This window comes from Pleurodeles waltl, chromosome 1_2 (genome assembly GCF_031143425.1).
Source record: "Pleurodeles waltl isolate 20211129_DDA chromosome 1_2, aPleWal1.hap1.20221129, whole genome shotgun sequence".
Taxonomy (NCBI): Eukaryota; Metazoa; Chordata; class Amphibia; order Caudata; family Salamandridae; genus Pleurodeles; species Pleurodeles waltl.
Genome location: NC_090437.1, coordinates 15,887,666 through 15,911,936, shown reverse-complemented (window position 1 = coordinate 15,911,936; position 24,271 = coordinate 15,887,666).

Genomic DNA, 24,271 nt, shown 5'->3' with positions numbered 1-24,271 from the left:
CATCGGTGGCAAATTCAGCTGCAACCACACAGAACCTATGTTTGAACTAGAAAGTATAAAAGAGACAAACTATTGCATCTCAATCTATGTGGGTGGCACAATGGAAGTAACATGGCACAGAGGACAGAGGCAATACAGGACAACTGTCAACAGAAACCCAGTCTTCATCCTCATTCTTAGTACATCCTGCTCTGCTCCATCTCTTTTGTTCACATTCTGGTGCCTCCTCCTGCAATTTCTTATCTACTTCCCATATATCAGCAATGGCCAGCAAAAGGTCCTTGGATGTGTCATGCTCAGATTTATTTGACTAATCCCCAATGAAGGTGCAAGAACCAAAAGCACAGTATCTGGAATCTCATCCGCATACCTGCTTCCGGGTGTAACAAAATCGTTCCTGTTCTTGTGTACTTCACACTCCCCGATGGCCACCTCAGTATCGATATGCAATGCATCAAAGTGTTCTGTGACATAATCCCCATTACGGATGGGGAGCCAGATGAGGCCATGAAGCCCCTCTATTACCACAGCTGTCCAAAGTCCTGGACCACTCCAAACCCATACCAACTATCAGTGCAAATGGTGACTCTTAAATTCTCAAAGAAAATACAAGCTCTGACAAGAGAAATCAGTTCCGCCATCTGTGCAGAGGTTGCATCACACTGACAGGAGGATTCCACTACACCCTTTAAGGTGCAAACACAATAAGCTGCTGTCAAAATCCCTTGTTCGCCTCTTAAACAAGAGCTGCCCACAAACAACATATAATCAGCCTCTTTCAGGGGGAAATATCAGATAACTGGTCTTGGTTTGGTACACAACTCAGTGACATTCAGTCAGTCATGGTTCACCCCATCAACATTTTCATCAACAGCAGGCAATGGTAACACTGTAGAAGGATTAAGACATGAACATCTCTTCAATGTGAAGGGGCACCATATTTCAGGAGAAAGATCACTTCTAGCTATATAAAAATGAGCATAACACATCTCTCCCTCACAATGAAATTGTATGGGCTTTACCCATATTTCCTCAGGCAAATGCAATTGTTGTCTCCAATATTCACCTTGAAGCTGTCCCCATTCCGCTTTGAAGTCTACATACTGTTGATTAACAATGCTTTGCCATAGTATGCACTGAATTCCTTTGGACACTGTTTGTGTGCTTTGAAAGCTTTTTCCAAATTGTTCATAAGTGAAATTATGCCATTGCCAATCACAATGCAACCCACACAGAACCTTCCATACTTCTTGTGAGTGTGTGGGCCCCCATTGTGAAATTACTTTTATGGCCTCCCTTGTACTATATCCTGTAGAAGATAGCTTATTCCTGATGGCTTCAAGGGACCCTACCCCAATTCCGGTGGCCCCGGCTATCATGGATCCTTGATCTCTTCTGATGCGTAACTTTGGCAAGGGCCATAACTGTAGCATCCATGGTGTGCATAATGGATCATACTTAGAAACATTCCCCTTGGCAATAGTTATCTGTAACACAATATGGTTAATTATGCTTGCATTCAAAGCTTGCTTACATCTTATTCTATATCGAACTATGGAAACGTTGCCTAAATTGCTGACCATGCGTCTTTCGGCTACATAAAACATAAAGGCGGGCGGTTTGGAGTATCGTACTCCTTTGGTTCTATTAGTCATTGTAACAACCACCATATGTCCTGGTAAAATATCTTGTTTGTTAGAACAATCATAAGATCTACACGGATATGTCTGTACTGGTGTAAAAGGTACAATGGTATCAAATATTTACATATCATGTTTAGCGTATAATTCAAAGCCTGTACTGTTGCAGGCATTTCCTGCAACTCGTTCAGTCCGTTGGCATGTCGGATTTGCTGTCCAGTTACCTTCCAGGTTACAGCTTTGGCAGCCATCCACTTGCCTCCAGGTACCTTCACGTTGCAAAGTGAAACATTTCCCTGGTCATCAGTTACATTAGCGGCTTGAGGTGCACAAGTGACATGAAGGTCCGTAATGACATTCTCTGCTATATTCGGTCGGACCAATATACTTTTTCCGGTTATAATCTTGACCGCAAACAGGAACCACGTCATCGATGCAGATGTCATCATTTACGACTGTGGGGTAAGTCTCACTGCAGGTACAAATACAGGTACATTAGAATTCTTTAAAAGTACAATATAAGTACTCCCCACCCCTTGACTCAATATCTCTCCTGCCTCTGGCTTTTTCCCTGGATGATGCACCCATACTCTTCTTCCTGTGCTTCCAAATCCTCCTTCACCTGTCTGTGTGTTGTCGGGGGGGGGCAGATCTTTTTTCAATGTTGGGGGTATACGCTTGTTCACAAATCAATTGGGCAAGTCTGTCATGTGCTTGATACGATACAGTAGCATCTCCTTGGTTCAGTAATACTACTTTAACCTCTCCTCTAAAATCTGGGTCAATGACTCCCCCTAGCACTGACACTCCCTTGATGGCTAGGCTGGATCGAGGGGCAATTCTACCATATGTTCCAGGTGGTACTCTCACTCCTATTCCTAGGGGAACAGTCTTCACATGTCCTATGGGTATTTCTCCATCCTCTGGAGCAAACAGGTCCAGTCCTATACTGCCAGAAGTAGCCTGTAAAGGTAATCGAGCTCGAGGGTCTGTTTTCCAGACAATCATTGTGTGGGTGATTTCCTTATCATGCCCTGTCATCCGAATGAAAGGAGTCTGCTGCCCAACTGGTCTATTGTTCAATTCGAACAAGGCTTTGTCTAAATTACTACTCCATCCTTTTAGAGTCTGAAGTGCTGATAAAGTTTTTAGCTGTTCTTTCAACAATCCGTTATATCTCTCAATCATGCCTGCAGCTTGTGGATAATAACTAAGGTGTAAAATCCACCGAATTCCCTGTTCCTGCGCCCAATCCTGCACTGTTTTCCCTGAAAAGTGTGTGCCCCTATCTGTTTGGATTTCATCAGGTACCCCATAATGTTTTATCAGGTAGTTTAGCCCTCGCAAAGTGGACTTTTGGTCTGCAGACTTACAGGGCATACCCAACATAAGGCCAGAGTAGGTGTCCACCATGGTCAATACGTAGCTTTTTCCTCCTTCTTTTGGTAGCAGCCCAATATAGTCCAATTGCCACACTGTAGTAGCTGCAGTTCCTCTTCTGATATGGCCGCTAGGCTTCTTTTGCAAGGGCATTTGTCTAATCTGGTTGCATGTGGGGTACTCCTTTACTGCTTTTTGCACTTGTTCTTTAGTGACTGGAATTTGTCATTGCTGTGCCCATGCATAAGTGCCATTCTCTCCTAGATGTCCGGATGTTGCATGGGCCCTGTTTGCTAAAGCAGCTTCAGCTTCCTCCTTGATGACCACCGTTCGCATTTTGGCCATTTGATCTGCAGTGTTGTTGAATAGAGATGCAAGTGAGGTATCCGATGGGCAATGGGCATCCACATGTCCCACATAGATTTGACAGTTTTGCCCTTTCTCCCACATCTCTTCCCATAGCTGCTGGCCTCCGGAAATGGGGGTGCCTTTAATTTTCCATCCATCCTTGCGCCAAGTCGGGCCCAGCTTACTAGTCCTTGGTAAGTGGCCCGACTGTCAGTGTACACAAATGTTTTCTCTCCGATGGGGGCTTGTTCGATCACTGCTGCTATCCCCTGCAGTTCTGCAAGCTGGCTTGATTCATTATCCCCTCCTCGCAGCAACATCGTTTCTGTAGCAGGCTGGAATGCGACTGTTTGCCATTGTCTTTTTCCTTGATAGTACCGGGCGGTACCATCTGTGAACCATGCATTTTGCTGTTCTTCTTCGGTGAGTTGTTCAAAAGGCGGGGCTGTCTTAAATGGTGAGGATTCCATTTCAGAGGGCTCTGGCGCAGGGGCCATTGCCTGCAAGTCCCCTGCCCCTAGCTTATCTTCTTGTAACTTCGACACTCCTTCTGGTCCCGGTTTTGCCCTCTGCTGCAGATACCATTTCCACTTCACAATGGCAAACTCCTGCGCTCTGCCTACTTTATTGCCAACCCCTCCTTCTCTTGTCCATCCTAGTAAGGGGACCCATGTTTTTAAGGTGACCGGCCGATCATCAGTTATGCGTTCTATTTCCACTAAGGCCCAATCTTGTGGCACCCTCTTTTTTCCCTGCCTCTGCCATAGGCTCCACATCATTACATCATCTACATCATCCTGTACTATAATTTCCAGCTCCAACGGGTCTCCTTCTGTGATGGGACCTAACGTAAAAGGATTCTGTAGTGCATCTTTTGCTCCAGTGTCCCACGATCTCATCAACCATTTAAACAAAGGCTCTGCAGGCATCTGCCTAAACATACGGGTTCTTTCCAACAACTCACTCTGCGTATAATCTCTTACCAAACGAGAATTCTGTATTTGCCCACCGTTCACTCCCTTTTCACCTTCAATTTCACCTACACGTCCTTCTCCACTTTCAACTCCACCTAGTTCTCTTACACGTACTTCCACCTCATCCTCCCAATTCCAGTCATCATTGTCTGAGACTGTTCCATCCCAAGTATATGGATCCCAATTTTCTTTGCGTACCAATGCCCTCACTTGCACAGTTGAGGGTATTTTAGGCTTATGCCTACTCTTCTGTTTTGCTACTCGTACTGCTAATGCTGTGCACCTTGCCTCAATTTGATCACCCCGAGTCACTGCACTTTCTATGGTCTCTTTCATAAGTAACTGCCTTTCCTGCAAGGCTGCAACCTCATCCCGCAGTTTTCTTATCTCTGCATCTTGTGTTAATGTTTTCCTGTATAGCGTACGGAGCGCAGACAGGAAAAGCCATCCCACTTGCCCTGCTGCTTTCAGCTCCAGCTTCACCCCTCTTAGCTTCACGCTCTCAACTGCATCTTCCACTAAGAGAGGAGTCACTTTCTCATCTAATGCCTCCCGTAACACCGGCGCTGCCCACCGGTTCAGGAGTCCTGCCACACCAGAGAACGGGTCAGTTGCTAACCACCCGGGAATGGATCTGGCTTCTGCCCCATGCTGCCTTCCGCCCCCTGCCTCACTTTTCTTACGTCCCCAAAGAGGCATTATTGACTTATACCCCACTCCTGGTACCAAATGTCTTATCCAGGTGGCTGGTTGACACCTGCTCGGTATAAGTCAATAAGGACGCTCAATGAAGGACCACACGCCAATTATAAATACAATTTAGCTTTACTAGAATTTCAGGTAAATGCAGGCATTTAGTACATCAACAATAGTGGAATAAGAATAGCCATGAAAAGCATCTAATCATATATAAGTACAGTACAAAGAGCATCTATGTATAAGTATGAGCAAAGAGTTCATTGACAGAATAAGAATAGCAATGAAAAAGCATCTATTTATATATAAGTACACTACAAAGAGCATCTATGTATACATCTGAACAAAGAATTCATTGACAGATATAAACTTGGAATAAATGTATACCAAAATGTGATACACTACGATGTTCAGGAAGCAGACTATAAACAAGTTGAATACTTCAGATAAGCTTTGATTTACTGCACACTAAAATGCATATTTCAATTACTGTAGCAGGCTCACACTACGATGTTCAGTAAGAAAAACTATAAATGAGCTGAATTCTTCAGATTATAAACACAGTGCAAGCATAATAATCAATCATAATAATAGAGCAGAGAAACAAAGGCCTTTCATCCCTGGGTGGAACTTAACTTAGTCCATGAAATGCTGGGAAGCCCTCTACCGCACGCTTGGACCTCTCTCCCCCTCGAGCGTCACGGTCTTGGAACAGCACAACAGGGAGGCAGCTCTGGGTCTGAAGATGACAGTTTCACAACTCCATCAGCGAGCTTCAATTCCCTCACCCACCTTTCAGTGTTTAAGTAACCTGAAGCTTGGATTCTATCCCCTTCCAGTATTTTCTAGCTATGTTATCAGTACATGTCTCTTGGCTGCCTTGCCATTCCCTGGCCATTGTTTTCATTCCATCTTTTACTGTGGTCTCGTTCTCAAGGTTGAGACTGAATTTCCTTCACAGCCTGTTTCTCACAAATGCAGCTGCGAATAAGTTTATCTACGGAATGTAAAAAAAAGACAAGCTTGAAAGCGAACATCGTGAATTTCTTCCACGTTGCTCTGGCTTCGGCAGGCATCACGCTCATCTACACTGTTCAAGCTAATTAACCCTTCGCGTCACAATGTCTTCCGCACCCTTCCCTATACTGATCAAACATGCACAAAAGACCTCCTCCTAACAGGCTCACAGGGCTTGAATCACAAACTATAAAGTAATTGTCTTCTTTAAAATCTACGCAGGGACGTTGACTGAAAGAGGATTAATCATCAGCTTATTGGAAATGCCTACAACTCGGATTTGTTTTCCAAAGAGGAGTAGGTTTGGGACACTCATGGTATGGAAAGTAGAATGAGTAGCACCAAAGGACACAGGGTAACCATTCACCCCTCTTTTCACATATGGACCGCTCTGGTCCACCTCTAAGGTTGCTCCAAGTATGCAATCCTCCTTCTTTCTCAGACATCGTCACTGGGATTGATCTGAAACAGGGTCTCCAAAGATGTCGAAGACAGGGAACTGTTGGAATGTATCTGAGTTCTGAAAGGGGCTCTGTTGGACTCTGGGATTCGGATCAGCATTAAACCTTATGGTATTTAGATTATGTTGCATCAATGGAGCTTGGGGCACTTTAGGATTAGTAGGTCTTGGCATTTGCATGTTTGGAACCGGCACAACATTCACATTGGAATTGGCCATCAAACTGCACCCAATTAGGGATGGATCTGCACAGGGGTTTCCAATGGCCCAATTTGTCACAATAAAGGCACAGCATTGTTTTCTTTAGCGCAGCTATTTTCATTCCCAAATTCAGGACCACCGGCACTCCTTGATCTCTACCAAGTGGGACACCGTTCCCACCATGCATCTCCTGACCACTACCTTGAAATCCAACTCCTTGTATGTCACTGCCACTCACAATGCAGCACTCCCAAGCCCAGCATGACACATACACCAACTGACCATTACCAGTGCAACTCCCTTTAACGCAACTCATAGCACCTTGCAGAAACTCTCATTCAACAGTGACAAGCTAGGGCAAACAATTATTATTAAACAAGAACAGAAACTCGTAACTGTTCCTCTAGAGAATGTTCAAAGTAAACAGTCCCTCTGGGGGATTCAGGGAAATAGCACTAGGAGGGTACAATCACACACACCAATTGAAATTTCAACCCGTGGGAAATCACCCTAACTAATGTGGTGTTTCCTCTTCACAAAAGGATTGAATAAACACTGATCTCGGTTAATGGAATCTCACAATAGTAATTAATAGCACCTTGGTCAATCTGTAGATGATAAAGCTTCAAGGACCACACCACAGACCTTAGCAGACAAGTAACAACATGAATTACTTCAATGCTTATCCTGGGATCTTAGACTTTTCAAAGTCTGACAACTTCAGCTTTTAATTGACAAGCATGTTTTTCTTCATAAGCTTGTGTGATATACTAAGGCAGCATCACAGATTGAACAAACACATAGGGGGTCATTCTGACCCCGGCGGTCATGGACCGCCGGGGCCAGGGTTGGCGGGAGCACCGCCAACAGGCTGGCGGTGCCCTGCAGGGCATTCTGACCGCGGCGGCTTGGCCGCGGTCAGATGCGGAAAACCGGCGGTCTCCCGCCGGTTTTCCGCTGCCCAAATGAATCCTCCATGGCGGCGCAGCTCTGACACCCCATACCGCCATCCTGTTCCTGGCGGTTCGCCCGCCAGGAACAGGATGGCGGTATGGGGTGTCGTGGGGCCCCTGGGGGGCCCCTGCAGTGCCCATGCCAATGGCATGGGCACTGCAGGGGCCCCCGTAAGAGGGCCCCACTTTGTATTTCAGTGTCTGCTTTGCAGACACTGAAATACGCGACGGGTGCCACTGCACCCGTCGCACCTTCCCACTCCGCCGGCTCAATTCTGAGCCGGCGTCCTCGTGGGAAGGGTGTTTTGCACTGGGCTGGCGGGCGGCCTTTTGGCGGTCGCCCGCCAGCCCAGTGCAAAACCCAAAATACCCTCAGCGATCTTTCGACCGCGGAGCGGTATTTTGGAGGGGGAAGTCTGGCGGGCGGCCTCCGCCGCCCGCCAGACTTAGAATCACCCCCATAGAGCCCTCTTGGACTCAAAATGCACATCACACTGAGCCACACATTAACTCTTCAAAGAATAAACACCACAATGTTCAAAGATGTGTTACCATACTCTTCTCACACTCCTAGGACACTGCAACCACTCAGGAATCCTGGTACACGTCAATTCTTAAAACTGGACCATTGGAAACTCAGAGATGCAGATTAGGCTGGGGCAGATTCAGAGAGAGCCATCCTCTGTCACCAGATTTGATAGCGAGACAGATATGGATGGTATTTGCACCACGCAATCTTGGCGCAATTTCAGAACTCCGCTATATCCACTAGGATGGATCCTTTTCTTGAATGGAAGCTCGAATCACAAATTCAATGACACTGCAATGACAGCAAGGCAGATTTTGACCCATTTTAATGGCAGAGAGGAGCAAGTATACAAACCATAGGGGTTTATTAGTAAATTAGTCAAATTACATTCTACTATCAAATCACTTAACTATAACTCAAAATTAACCAGAATACAGCATACATGAATATGACCTAAATAAGTCAATTTAGTATCTGTGAATATTGAATTATTAAAAGCAACATATGCAGATCAAAGCAGAGTCATGTTTCCATGCAGAAAACCCTCTAAAGCTAAACTAATGTTTTGGGCAGATTCTGGAACGCAGAAGCAGCAAGTGTAAGCAAATACAGCATCAAAAGAAGAACCAAATAAAGGTTCAAATTAGAATAAAGAGGAATGTGCTTGCTCTACAGAGTAATTGTAGAAGCAGAAAAATGAGGAGCATTTGTGCCATGAGAAGAGAAAAAACTTCTGTCTGCAAAGGTGGACATGGGCAAGTTGCCTAACTAAGTAAGAAGCTTCAAACAGTTAAAACATGGAAATTTCATCAAAAGATATATTGCACACTTTCCCACAGGGTAGGGACCAATCAAAAGCCAATGTTCTATCTGTTCTTGGTGTCGGTCTTCTTGTCATACATAATACCATGCCAACTTCATTGATCTTTATGGTTATCACGATCTCACACAAAGGAGTATTTACCCCCTCTCCTTCCAGTTGCTGAGAAACACCATTCAAACAAGTTAATGGCTAATTTAAGATCTTTAAAGTGTAAGATAACAAAGAATAACATTTCTAAATGAGATTGAAAAGATTACTGTGCCTGAAACAGAAAAAGTGTTAGGCACAGCAAACAGAAATACAACATTTATTTCAAAATGGAGTGAGGCATCTAGGCCCACAATGTCAACTTTAAATGCACATGGATATCTAAAAACTAATCAACACTTATGATTCAATTAGTTTACTAAATCGAAACACAGAATAACACGTAGAGTAATGTATAGATTAATCTGTGGAAGGATTCATGTTTAAATCATGAAATCACTCACTTCCTAAATCTAAGTGTAAAATAATGAGTACCTACATATAATTAATCAGTTAAACATCTCGCAAGTTAACATAATATTAAGCACAATTAAATGATTATGGCCCTCATTACAACATTGGCGGTACAAGCCGCTCACCGCCGTGCAGAAGACCGCCAACACACCACTGCGGCAGCGGAATTCCGCCACGGTCATTATGACCAACTGCTCGGAATCCGCCAAAATTCAGACACCCACACAAGTCCGCCACACCAAAGGTCAGTGATAAACTGGCGAAAACAAAACCTCCACCGTCACGCCAACAGAAATATGCCCACACTATTACGGCCCACTAATCCACGTGGCGGTCTCCCAACCGCAGTATTCCATTGGCGGTACACACCGCCGCGCTCAAAATACACACACTCCTGCAAAACACTACCACATTGGACGAATCTAAATACACACACCTGACACACATACACACACCACTCCCACACACCCATTACAATATAAAACACACACCCACATCACCCACAAACCCCTACAACAAAACTTACTGAGAGAAGGCCAGGGAGAGACACTACAAACTACTACCAAGCATCCACAGACACACAATACCATCACCCACATAACTTCCACGCACCTCACACAACACACCACTAAATATCACCCCACTTATCACTACACACACCACCCCACACATCACCCACACCACCCCATGGCACGGCAAAGACACCCCAGGTTCTCTGAGGATGAGCTCAGGGTCATGGTGGAGGAAATTGTCCGGGTAGAGCCACAGCTATTCGGATCACAGGTGCATCACACCTCCATAGCTAGGAAGATGGAGCTATGGCGCAGAATAGTGGACAGGGTCAACGCAGTGGGACAGCACCCAAGAAATAGGGATGACATCAGGAAGAGGTGGAACGACCTACGGGGGAAGGTGCGTTCCGTGGTCTCAAGACACCACCTTGCGGTTCAGCGGACTGGCGGCGGACCCCCACCTCCTCCCCCACAACTAACAACATGGGAGGAGCAGGTCTTGGCGATTCTGCATCCTGAGGGCCTCGCAGGAGTAGATGGAGGAATGGAGTCTGGTAAGTCAAATCTTAACTATTACATCCCCCACCCTACTTGCATGCTATCACATACCCTCACCCTCACCCCCATCACTCCAACTCCTCACAAATGACCCAACATCACAAACCACACATCCTAACACCAAGCCCTGCATGCAACAACAAAGCATGGACACCCATCACCAAAGCATGGCCACTGCACATACCCATACACCCCCCTAAACCACCATCACACAAGGACCCACACAGGAATGCAGGCACTGGGGTACACGGTCACCCACCCATTGCACACCATGGCACACACAGATGTAATAAACATCCTTTTATACCCCTGCAGGACCCCTACCCAACGTCATCGGACAGGAGGGTCCACATATGTCCACACCACCAACAGAAGAGGCCCACAGTGATGACAGCAGCTCTGTCCATCTGGATTTAGATGACCAGCCCGGCCCATCGGGGACCTCTGGACAGTCGGTTCCCCTGACACAGTCACAGGCCACCACAGAGCTTCCCCCCTCTGGAAACACCAGCACAGCACCCACCCAGCGGGCCCATACCTCTGTCCCCAGGACACATCAATCAGCAGTGTGTCCACCACTACAGGGAAACCAGGCTAACCCACCACTCCAACAACAACAGAGACCTGGGGGCAGTGGCAGTGGGCACACAGTCCAGGGGACGGAGGCCCAGAAACACAGGGGAACTGGGAGGGCTGCTGTGCGACAGGGAGAGGACAGGCACAGGGAACCCACTCTCCACGAGGCCCTCTCCAACATCATGGGAGCCTACCACCATTCCCAGGAGACGATGGCAACGGTACTGGCCAAGTTCCAGGAGACCCAGCAGCTGCAGGAGGAACAGTATTTGGGCTTCAGGGAGGAACTCCGATCCATCAATTCCACCCTGGGCACTATTGTAGGGGTGCTGAAGGAAGTCCTCAACACCAGGAGGGACACTGTGGCACAACAAGGGGCCCCTGACACTAGCCTGGACGATTAACTGCCCACCACCTCCGCTGGCGCTAGTGGACAGGAGGCACCGCCACAGGACCACCACACCAGCACCCCACCCCCTGCAGAGGGTGAACCACCCCGCAAACGGTCCCTGAGATCCAGGACAAAGACAGAGAACGATGCCAAGACCCCCGCCAAGAAATGAGACCACCCTGAATGTCATCTTTCTATCCCACTTTATCACTGTGTCCATCCTCAAACTGCCCCAGCTCCACTTCCTATGCCCATTTGGGCAATGCACCTGTGAGACTAATAGACTGGACTCTGCCATGGACATTCCTCCACCATCACTCCTCACCATTTTACAACCCCCTCCACTATTGAGCACTTAAAAAAACACCCTTGAAGCACAAAACAATCTGGAGTCAGTCTGTCATTTCGAAAGTGTATTAGCAATTACAGTGTCAAAATGCTCTTTCAAATGTAATGTCAACATACCTATGTCACACAGCTCTAGTCCATGAGGAAACAAAGCAGATGTCACACAGTGGGACCCACATCTGTGGAATCATAAGGGAAAGTGACAACTCAGTGACCATACACTGGGTGAAAACGACAGACAGTTGAGAGGTGGTAGTGTTAAAGTACATGTAGTAGGCAGGTTTGTATTCTTACCTGTGTCTCACTGGAAATATTGCAGGATCACCGAGTTCCTGTTGTCGATGTGCTCTTCTTCTGCTTCCTCGTTTTCACTGTCCACAGGCTCCACAGCTGTCACAACACCGCCATCTGGACTATCCTCCTGCAGAAAAGGCTCCTGTCGTCGCAAAGCTAAGTTGTGAAGCATACAGCAGGCCACGATGATGTGGCACACCTTCTTTGGTGAGTAGAATAGGGATCCACCTGTCATATGGAGGCACCTGAACCTGGCCTTCAGGAGGCCGAAGGTCCGCTCTATAATCCGCTGAGTTCGCCCATGGGCCTCATTGTAGCGTTCCTCTGCCCTTGTCCTGGTATTCCTCACTGCCAGGGTTGTAATGACCACCTATGTCTTTTATGGGATCAAGATCGCCCAGACACAGATAGTTAAATCACATTAGCAACGGCAACGATGTTCTTTAGAAAAAGGAATATATTACTACGTTCAAAGGAGGCTACATATAGTCCTGACCCCTTGATATACCGCCATTAAAAAATTGTTGTACAGAGATTTTTTTAATTTTTATTTTCGTATCATTAGAGAAGTAATTTAGCTTGGCTAGACATTGCTTCTCCTGGCGGATTTTTATGGATGACATTTTAAAAAATGACAGACGTGTTGCCTTGCTGATGTAATATTTCAGGAATCATGTGACTTATATATTTCATTTTGGTGTCTAAACATAGGTTTTGGGGGTCATATAGTCTTACAGAGACAGAAATCCTTCCGCCATTTTCCAAAATGGTGGCTCTATAATGATGTGTTTTTGCCATCATATTGGTGATATATTATGATATTGTTTTTGTTTCAGCTTTTTCGTTAATTCAAATTGGTAAACATGAGCAAAGCAGGTGATAGCAGAGGATCTTTACCTCCTCACAGAGTGTTGCTAACTACAAAATCTGAGGACTCCTTCAACAAAGAAAAATGTGTCATATGCCAAACTAATCCAAAAGAAAAGAAGCTAAGATCAACTGGGGTTGGACAGAATAGAGTTTGAGAGGCTGCAGAAAAATGGGAAGACAAAGTTCACAAAAGATTTTAACTGATGGGTGGAGAGGATCAAATATTTTAACACTGTAACAACAAGTGCTACAAGTAGTGTACAATGGAAAACAAGCCTGAAAAAACTCAGCAAAAAATAGCAGAAACCAGTAAACACACAACAAGAATATGAGTCTTCTGAGTAAGCAACAACAACCAAACCCAATGGCCATCCACTTAGAAGATCGATGGCTAACCCTCGTCCACCTTCAGCAACTGATCAGAAAGCAGAGGACCTTCAATGTGTAATCTGTGGTTTAAATGTGCAATATGTATTGACTATGTACTACCTTGTTTTAAAATGTGTGTCTAATCTGTGTAATCTTCTTCTTCCTTGTTTGTGTGCATGAGGGTATCGCCTTCTGACCGTATGCATGAATCCAATATATGGGTTGCACTGCTACACTGAGCAGTGTCCCCTCGGTGTACTACTTCAACTCGCAAACCAGAGATTTATCTTCCATTAAAATTTCTCAACCAAATTTCACTGTATTTTCAACCTTTAAAACATCACCCATCTCCAGTAATCAAGTTTAGTTCAAATGGTTGTTTAATGTACATAAGATGAAATCACATATCCTCTGATTGACTTGTTAATCCCATGTACACATGCTTAAAAATTCCAATACATTTCGGGCCGTAGCCCTTCTTCAGGGGAAATAATCCTGTAAAAAATACATGAGATGTTTCATGATAATGAAGTCTAAGAACATACTTACAGGATGAATATCTAAGTGATCACTCCAGGACAATATAACACATGTACACTGACGGACAATAATAGAGTTTCTGAGACATTGTGGCCCTCATTATGACTGCGGCAGATGGCGTTAATAAGGAGGAAAGTACTGCCAACTGGCTGGCAGTACTTTCCTCCACATTAAGACATTGGCTGTTTTTGTACCACACCGACCCCCACAGCGGTAACGACTGCCGGGCTGGAGACTTCACTCTCCAGCCCGGCGGCCGTCACTTGCCCGTCTGCGGGATTATGACCCCGCCTACCGCCATAGTTTTTGTAGCAACCTTACCACCACGAAAACCATGGCGGTAGGCACTATCAGTGACAGGGAATCCCTTCCCTGTCACTGTTAGAGGTCTTCCCCCCTCCACAGCTTTCCCCCCACACCACCCTTCCTCTCCAGAACCGCACCTTCATTCACGCATGCACACAATCATACACACACCCATTCCCACATTCAACCACGCATGCATACATCCATTCACACACACATCCACACACACACAGGCACACAGGCATTCACACAACCCAACATACACGCACTCACACATCCATACATGCACATACATACAACATGCAACACACACCCGCATACATGCACGCACAAACATACACACACACAACCACACACACAACACCCCCCTCCCCTGTCGGAGAACCCACCTTACCTGTTGTGAGGGGGTCCTCCAGCAGGAGGCGGGACGGTGTACTGCTGCCAGCAGCACCATCTGCCAGCAGAACACCGCCAGACCGTATCATGATACAGGCAGCGGCAGTCTACGGGCTTAGCGCTGCTGCTGGCAGCAGCGCCACCTTACGGCCATCCGCCGGCATGGCCACAGCCAGATTTCCACCATCCTTCTGGTGGAAATCCTGCTGTGGTCATAATCCGGCGGACGGATGGTAGCTGCGGCAACGGTCTTTTGGCGGCTGCCGCCACAGCGGTAGGCGGTATTTACTGCTATTGTTGTAATGAAGGCCTGTGTCATTAACATATTGGGTGCTCTGTTGGACCACATGTTAATGTTGTCTATCACGATCTTTACTACAGTGATGAAATTCCTAAGTGTAACTAGTGAGAATCATGTTGGGTGTGATGATTTTAAAACAATGGGTAATGACTAGGGTGACCAGATCTTAAGAACCAAAAACCAGGGCATTTTGCAAAGATAGAAGAAGGACTATAATTTTACATCAACAGAGCGGCGCAGAATGACAGCTCTCGTCAACATCGGACCACAGAAGAGTAGTTAAGAAAATTAATAAAATGTCATTTTTAATACCAGCATCATACCTGGTAAGTCAATTATTGACTTATAACAGCTGCTAACTACCACAGTTTTAAAACACCTAAAAATGCCTGTCACTGTTTTGCAGTCGACCCGCTTTAAAAACCGGTACATGAGGTCATTCTGTTGAAATCTGCAGGGCACCTGGTGAAAAAACATGACTGTCGCGGCAAATCCAGGACACCTGGTCATCCTAGTAATGATGCTGTATTTCACGATCTTATTGGAAGCTTTCAAATCATTTCATTGTTAAACTTAGCTCGTACTGATTGAAAGTTGAACATCATGATGTATGTAAATGCTCTCTGTGCTAACCCGACCAGAAAAACAAGTATCTCAAAAGTGGTGAGAAGTGCCCCTGTATTTCCAAACTCAACGTGTGTGTAGAGGGGCGCTGGCAAGCAACCCTCTGGCGGCCTGTACACTCTTTGTGTAGCAAGCGCGTTCATAGAAAAGACACGGACCCAGTACTGTACTACTACAGGAGCGAAAAGACCTTGAACACACCGTACCACATCACAGAACAGGGCAACAGACATAGAAGAGCCCAAGTGGCTCTCTACATCCCCCCAAGGTTTTAGTGTCCACCTGATGCATCAGCTCTCTTCAGCACAGGAAGTCCTTCAGCCATTGACTGGGGTTAGGGTTAGGCCGTAGGTGGTTACCAGGTACTTCCGTCTTGGAGTTCAAACTTACTCGATGGCCTCAGGTCTGGGGAATGAGCCTCCTCTGGGTCCCGGCTGTACCTGACCCCATTGTTTTGCACCACCTTCTGGAGCCACAACACGTTCCTTGTCACCCGCCGTCCCCCTATCACGGTGGTCATCATGGTCCCTTCAACTTTCTCTACCCTCCAGACATCCGGCTCGAAGGTGGTGTGGAATTTCCAGCCTGGGTGGCGGTCCTTTAGAACGCCTGCAGACCAGGATGCTTCGATCTCACTGGCTTTGGCGTTAGTCATTGCTCTCTTCTTCTTCTGTGTCTTGGACATGTCTAAGGCAGCAGGTTGCCAGCCTCTGTCCGCTGGTATACAGTCTCTGGGTGGAGAGCTGAACATTAAAGCCACCGGGGTGCATCCAGTTGTACATCTGTCAGTAGGCCCTCAAGAAGGTTGGAGACAGAGTTCAGCGTTCTCTTGCTTACTCACCCCAATTTGCCGGGCGTGATTCAGACCCAAAAGAGCGAACGTCTTCTCGAGAACTGGATGGATGTGTTCAAAAGCTGTGGTCACCACCAGTTCCACCACAGGAAACCGAGTGCGCGAGTCAACCATTACAACCGTCAGCCGTTCATCCGGAAAACTGCCGAAGTCCAAGCTGATCCAAGACCAGGGGCGAGTGCTGGGTGACTCAGTCACAACAGGAGCGGGGACAGTATCCTGAGCAGTGCTGGCGCACGGATGACATCTGCATATCATATCGTCAACCATGGTGTCCATCCCCGGGAACCACACCTTGCCTCATAGATGCGCTTTCGTCTTCGCGGTTCCTTGATGGCCTTGGTGCACCAGCTCCACCACTCGGCTCTGCAGGCTCCGGGGTATCACCAAATGTTGTCATCTTAGAAGGAGGCCCTCAAGACTCACCGAGAGCTCCAGCCTCACCTTCCACAGTTGTTGCATTGCTCAACGGTCCTCAGAGTCAGACACGGACGTCTTGTCAAGAAAACGTTTCCAAGAGCGATGATATAACGAAACTCTCCATACACCCATCCTCTTCATCTGCTTCTTCCTCAGAGCATTGTGGCAGGGGATCTCGTGACAGATAATCTGCTGGATTATTGACTCCTGGGCGGTAGACCACTTGGAACAGATATGATTGAAGAAGTACGGCCCACCTTTCAATTAGTGGAGAGGCAAGCCTGGCAGAGACCGCGAAGAGGGACACCAACGGCTTGTGATCGGTGACAATCCTAAATTTGTTTCCGCATACATATAAGTGGAAATGCTGACAGGCCCACCTAATGGCTAACACCTCTCTCTCGATTTGTGTGTACTGGGCCTCGGTTGCTGTGAGAGCTCGGCTGGCGTAGGCCACAGGCGTCCACTGTTGGTGACTTTGCTCTTGCAGCAGCACTGCTCCTAGCCCGACGGGGCTGGCATTTACCACCACCCCAGTTCTCTTCTGTGGGTGGAAATATGCCATTACTGCTGTGTCCAATAGGGCTGTTTTAACAGCCTGGAATGCTTTGTCGTCCTCTGGGCCCCACTCCCGTGAGCTGCCTGAGGGGATCGGCGAGTGTGGCTAGATTGAGGATGAACCTCCCGCAATACGTCACCATCCCAAGGAAACTCCTGACCTCAGTGGCATTGTGAGGTATTGACGTCCCCTTGATGGCTTCCACTTTCTTGGGGTCAACTCTCAGTCCTTCCCTTGAAAAAATTTAGCCAAAGAACTCAATGGAGTTGCGAATGAACACGCACTTCTTCCTGTATAGTGTTAGCCCAGCCTCTGACAATCGTTGTAGGGAGTCTCACAAGCGCTTATGATGTTCTTCCAGAGTGCTGGAGAAGATCAAAATGTCATCACGCCAACCAAACCTAATAGTGTCTCTCGAATTGCGTTCAGGAAAATCTCCGCCGCCGAGGAGACCCCAAAGCTCAATGGTCTGCATCGATGGAGCCCCAGATGTGTCAAAAAGGTGGTGATATTGTGGCTCTTGGGGGTCAGCTCCAGTTGGTGGTATCCCGAGTTCAGATCTAGCTTTGAGAACCATTGAGCTCCGTTCAGGTCCGCAATAATATCGTCCATGGAGGGTGTGATATGGCGCTCCCGTTTGATGGCACTGTTGGGGAGGCGCATATCCACACAGAGGCGGATGGCTCTGGGCTGTTTGGGCTTTGGGGAAATGACTAGAGTTGAAACCCAAGGCGTCGGTCCAGTCACTTTCTCTATTAACCCCTGCTCCTCAAGGTTCCGTAATTCTTGTTCCACCCGTGGCCTCAGGTGGAATAGCACCCTCCGATGTCTCAACGCAGTGGGGTGTACGGTAGGGTCGACATGTAGGTGAAACTGCTTGCCCTTCATATTCCCCAATCCGCGGAAAAGCTCCAGGAGCTCCTCCAGCACCGCTTCAGCATGAGAATCATGCACCTGTCGGGCAAAGAACACCAGTTCTAGGTCTTCGGCTGTGTGACACCCTGAGAGCGTTCCTTTCTTCCCTTCCTCCATGTGGAATTTTGCTCGCATTGAGTGTCGATCGCTGTCAACAGTGACTTCTCTTGCCCCTCTGAGGGGAAGCTGTTCTACGCCACCATACACATATGTCTTGGTGCGGCATGGCTTGAGCTCTGGTGGAGGAGATAGTTTATTGTACTGATCAACGTCCATGACATTGACCGATGCTCCTGTGTTAATGAGCACCGATACTGGCGTGTTGTTGATTGTTATGGTGCATATGGGAGGAGGCTGCCGCCTCTGATCCAGTCTGTCAGCAAAAGAAATAACAAATATTTCTTCCTCTTCATCGTCATCATATGGGGTGGTGCCTGGGTGTGGGCCCCCTGCTGCTGCCCCTGCTTCCTTGTCAAGCGTCACCTGTTTTACCCCTACCCTTCGCGCAGAAGTTGTTCCGGTTCGAGCCCACCCTCTTCGGCAGACCCTGGCGAAGTGGATGGGCTTGTCACATCTGGAGCAGTTCTTGCCTTTCGCTGGACATGCACCCGGTGTGCGGTGTTCACTGCCGCAGTTTCCACACCCCTTTTCCTCCACTCTGGCTGGCCGAGCAATTCGGGGCGAGTTTTGAAGCCAGTAGACGGCGTCAACATTTTCTTCCTTTATGGGGCTCGGTTTTGTTGGACCTGGTGCAATGGATGACCGTGCCACGGTGGCAGCCATATCCGCGGTGCGGTTGTTGGACAGCTCGTGCGATCTCCGTAGGATGAGGATGTCATCAAGCGAGGTGTCTGGTTGCCGTAGAATCAGCTTTCACAGCACTGTGGAGCTACATCTCTGAATTATCTGTGCACTGATTTTGTCGTGGTGATTGATGCTTGTGCAGGTGCTTGCTAGCTTGTGCAGGCACACGTAAAACATGTCCACCGACTCTGTGTCGGTTTGCTGGTCCTGTCGCAGTTTGAGCTTTTCATAATCAGGGTTGAGCTGCGGGTCGAAGTACCTGTTGAGGGCTTCTACTGCCGCGTTGAAGTCATTGTCATCTCCTGTGTTTGGCTGTGTCTCAAACAGGTCATAGAGCTTGTCGCCCCCGAAGTGCAGCATTAATGACAATTGCACTGCACCATCCGTTTCTCGTGTGTCTCAGAAGTAGTGTCTCAGCCGTCCGAGCCAGTGGTGCCATTGTGGCGCAACTGTGGCAGGGTCCCCCAACTGGCTGAACGGGGGTAGGGCGGTGACAGATGAGTGTGACCCATGATGGTGGGCTGGACGGTCGGAGGTGGCGTCCGGCGAAGAGCTCATGATCTTGCCTGGGACCTGACTTTCCTCTCCTCCGTGTAGCTTGCTGCTTCCGGTTGTCACAGATGTGTGTGTGTCCAAGACACCGGGCGCCTGAGGGCAGAATGAACATCCGAGCCCTGCTGTTGAGAGCGTTGGGTGTCAAACAATGCGGTCCCGTCAGAAGACAGAGTGAATGCAGCTTGCTGTAGATGGGATGGGGCTCCTCCCCCTACCTTCCTTGAAGCAGGCCTTAGTGGGGGAGACACTTCCACTGACAGGCCTTAGTGGGGAGGAAAGTGAAAGAAAATGTATATACAAAAATTATGTCCACAAGGGGAGGGCACCAAACCTTGGTGCCTGGCACAGGAGCTGGCCTCAAAAACTGTAACACCACTGCCTCCAATCCACTGAGGCCTCTCTTCCACACAGGCAGTGGAAGGGGCAGTCAAAGGGGTCCTCGCGCTCCAACACACGTATTATGGTCGAGGCGTGGGAGCATGAGAAAAACACACTCCAGTCACTGGAGCAGTGCCGCTGCAGGCACGGCAGGCCGGCAGTAGTGTGGAGTGCCTTCCCTTCCTCCGGGGGGGGGTGACCAAACCGGCTGAAAACACACCGGACTCGCACACAGACGCGGACCTCCGAAGCAGCGGGAGGCCCGCCGGTCAAGTGAGTGTGCTCCGTGCGCCAACAGCGAAGGAGCAGCATAGGAGTGTTCCGGGCATAGCAGGGGCGATAAACAGGACGTGGGCACTGACTTCTCGCCAAATGTACAGGAGACGCTCTGGTGGCCTGGACACTCTTCGTGCAGCAAGCGTGTTCGTAGAAAAGACACAGGCCCAGTACTGTGCTAATACAGGCACTAAAAGACCTCAAGGGTCCCGCCCTGATTTATTTCATATCCCCTGCTCCGGACACCGTACCACATCACGGAGCAGGGTGACAGACATAGAAGAGCCCGAGTGGCAATCCAACGCTCTTCTCAAACATGCACGTCACCTGGGTATGGTGTTCTCAGTATTACCTGCGCTGGTAAACCAAAAGTACTAAACCAATGGAAAAAAATGCTGTTTCCCCGACAAACGTTGCATGTATATAAAAGTGCTTCAAGCGTTCATACACAAGGTGCTAAACCGATGGAAATATACTGCTGTGTTTCCCCGACAAACGCTGTCAGCATATAAAAGTGCTCTAAGTGTTCATACACTCACCAGTATTCCCGGTCGATCCTGAATACATTGCAATGTAAGTCCAAACTTTCCCAGCGTGTTTACCGGATGTTGTGCTGCTGGTGATTTAAACAAGCCGCCAAAATAAACAACGGACAGGCTATGGTATCGGCTGTATGGCATATACCATATTTAAACATGAATGAGTTGAGTAATATCCAGTAAAAGTGAGGGTGACATGAATCAAAAACAAGGGTGAAAAAGCGCCACAGGCAAGGTGTGTTATTGTGCTTCATGCAATAGTGACCTATCTGGTAGCAATATGTGAATAAAGACGCTCTGTGGTTATTTTCTGTTTCCTATGTGGAAATATGCAGGTTTCTTTAAAGATATAAACAAACATATGTTGGGACGTTCTCAATCTCAACCCTACCGAGTTCCTGCAAAACTACATAGACCTGTCGGATGAAATACATTTCACACATCAAATACAATCACTTGGCCAATAAATCAAAGAATCAAATATGTTTGGATCATAGAAAACAACTAAATTCCAATTTGTCATTTAATCCTTTAGGAATTAGAGCATCCAATTTTTTATTGAAAATGTTTCTCTCTGTACTAAATGTTTTTCGGTGTCAACCCCTTCCCAGGGGTATGCTGTCTCTAGCACCAGGAAACTTAGTTGACAAACATTATGTCCCATTGCATTAAAATGTACTGTGACCGCAGATTTGGCACTCTCAATGCATACATTGCTCTTGTGCTCAATCAACCTTGTTTTGATCTTACGTTCAGTTTTACCCCTGTATCCTAAGCCACAAGGGCATTTCAAAAGATAGATCACACTCTTGGAGTCACATGTGGCATTAGTGTACAATTTTTATTTTTGTTCCTTTATGCAGGTGAGTGATAGTGGTGTCTTTGATGATGTTATTGCTGTTTCTGCAATTCAGACATGGTTCAGTTCCTTTGTATTGTGCTATCTCGTAAGTCTTCTCACGCTATTCTAGAAGTTCTTTTAAATTCTTAGACCACTTATATGCAGATAAAGGGGGTTTATGAAAGATACCTCAAAAATTTGCTTCTGTCTGGAGCATAGGCCAATGTCTTAAAATACTTAAGTTGTGCATTTCTGGTCGAATATTCGGAAACGTACACAATTATTTACGTATCACTATCAACTTTCGTTTGCGCCACCAACTGGGATCTATCATCAAGACTGACCCTGGGTTCTGCCTGTTGAATCAGTGGTGCAGGATACCTATGTTCAGTAAATTTGTTGATCATGCGGGTTTTGCAGCTTATGAAATTGATGCGATCAGAAATTATTTGTTTTATCCAAAGTAAGAAAGAGAGGGAAGTTTCATTGATGTGGCCCTAGATATGAAACTGGAACAGACTATCCAGAGATCACAGAAAAGCTCCAAGGGAATTTTTGATCAGACACTTGAAAGTGAATAATTTGTTCAATGGCAGCTAGTTTACCATAAAGTTTTTTCTGTTTGCAATGTTTTCAGAGAGAAGACAAATTCAAAATTAATGGACCATCGTGAAACTGTTCCTCACCACAAACTTGTGGAAAGAGAGGGGAATGTTTTATTAAACATGTTGTCAGCCTTATTCATTTCAGGTAGCAGCAAAGAAACCCCTTTGAAATGACTGAGCTTGTGTGGCTACACAACTTTGCCACCAAACAATATGTGGATAACAATATAAAGAAGCTAAACTTCCACACTTTAATTGCAATAGCAACAGTTCCATCCAAACAGCCACTCCAAAACAGGTTACAAAAAAACATCTTTCGCAAGCACATACAGAGACGAATGCGGCAAAAGAAAGGGGTGATTTTATCAAGGACATTCTGTTGCATGATCTTCTTCCAAAAAAATGCAATACTTGATGGAGATGCTGCAACCAAACCAGTGAAGCACAAACTCATAAAAGCGCCCCAAAAAAAGCTTTCTCCTGAACAATTTCAATTTGAAAAGGTGCCCTCATTGAAAAATGCTGTTTTTGTGGACTCCATGTTACAATTGCGAATGGTCAAGATTTCATCCAAGCAAAACTTCAGAGAGGTTGTTTAGACTGTTCTACAGATATCAAAGGTCTGTGCACCCTACAAGAACTGCACACTGTCTTTGACAGTTATCTTGAACTAACTGTCCAAAATGTGAGAGAATCAGACAAATGTCTACAAGTGGAACAATTGACCTTGTCTGCATCAACAATTCGACACCTATACTTGTGCAACTTGATAAATTCTGGTCATCAATATCGAAAAAGATGAACTTGGAGATGTTAACTTGCCAGAACATTGCTGATGCTTTAATGAAAACTGAATTTCCAATTATTGCAAGTTGAATGATTGTCTCTGAGGAGTTGGTGCCTGCAGAGATATATTTAAAAAGTGAGGTCCATATTATTCAAGAACTTTAAGCAAATTGGAGGAAGCTGAATCTCCTGTTGTGCCACATGTAGAGTGGGTTGTTTGAAATGGTTCCAATCAAATTATTGTTCCCCATAGGAACAGTCTAGCCCAAACTGCCAGGCCAGGTCCTGCCTGAACCAGAAACAAGCATCCTGGGACTGGTTTCAGGGTATCACCCGTCATCAGCCAGGCTAGCTTGAATCTGGTGGCATATCAAGCACGGGACTCACGTCTGGGCATACCCTTCCCACTTGGAACAACAAATGCAAAAACAACAAATGATAGACAGAATACAGAACAAATCAAACGTTTACCCCCAATCATATATCTGAGTTTAATGCATCAGTTTTTTTGCTTCCCATGCCATTCCACTTTAGACCCAGCCATTTACAAATCAGTCCAGCCTCAACTACCAGGCACTTCAAGAACCATAAACAAGCATCCTGGGACCGGTTTCAGAATAACACCCTTCATCAGCCAGGCTAGCTTGAATCTGGTGGCATAGCAAGTACAGGACCTATGTCTGGGCATACCTTTCACACTTGGGCCAACAAATGAAAAAAAAAAATGAAAAAAAAAACAGCAGATGATGGACGGAATGCAGAACAAATCAAACATTCACCCCCAGTCACAGATCTCCGTTTAATCCATCAGTTTTTTTGCTTGCCATGCCATTCCAGTTTGGACCCAGCCATATGCAAATTAGTCTTGACCCTGTTCCCTATGGGAACAGTCCAGCCCAAACTGCCAGGCCAGGTCCTCCTTGAACCTGAAACAAGCACCCTGGGACTGGCAGTTTGGGCTGACTGTTCCCATGAGGAACAGGGTCAAGACTGATTTGCATATGGCTGGGTCCAAACTGGAGTGGCATGGTGAGTTAAAAAAGCGATGGATTAAACCCAGATCTTTGTGACTGGGGTGAATGTTCACATTGTTCAGCATTCCATCCATCATCTGTTCTTTTTTGCATTTGTCA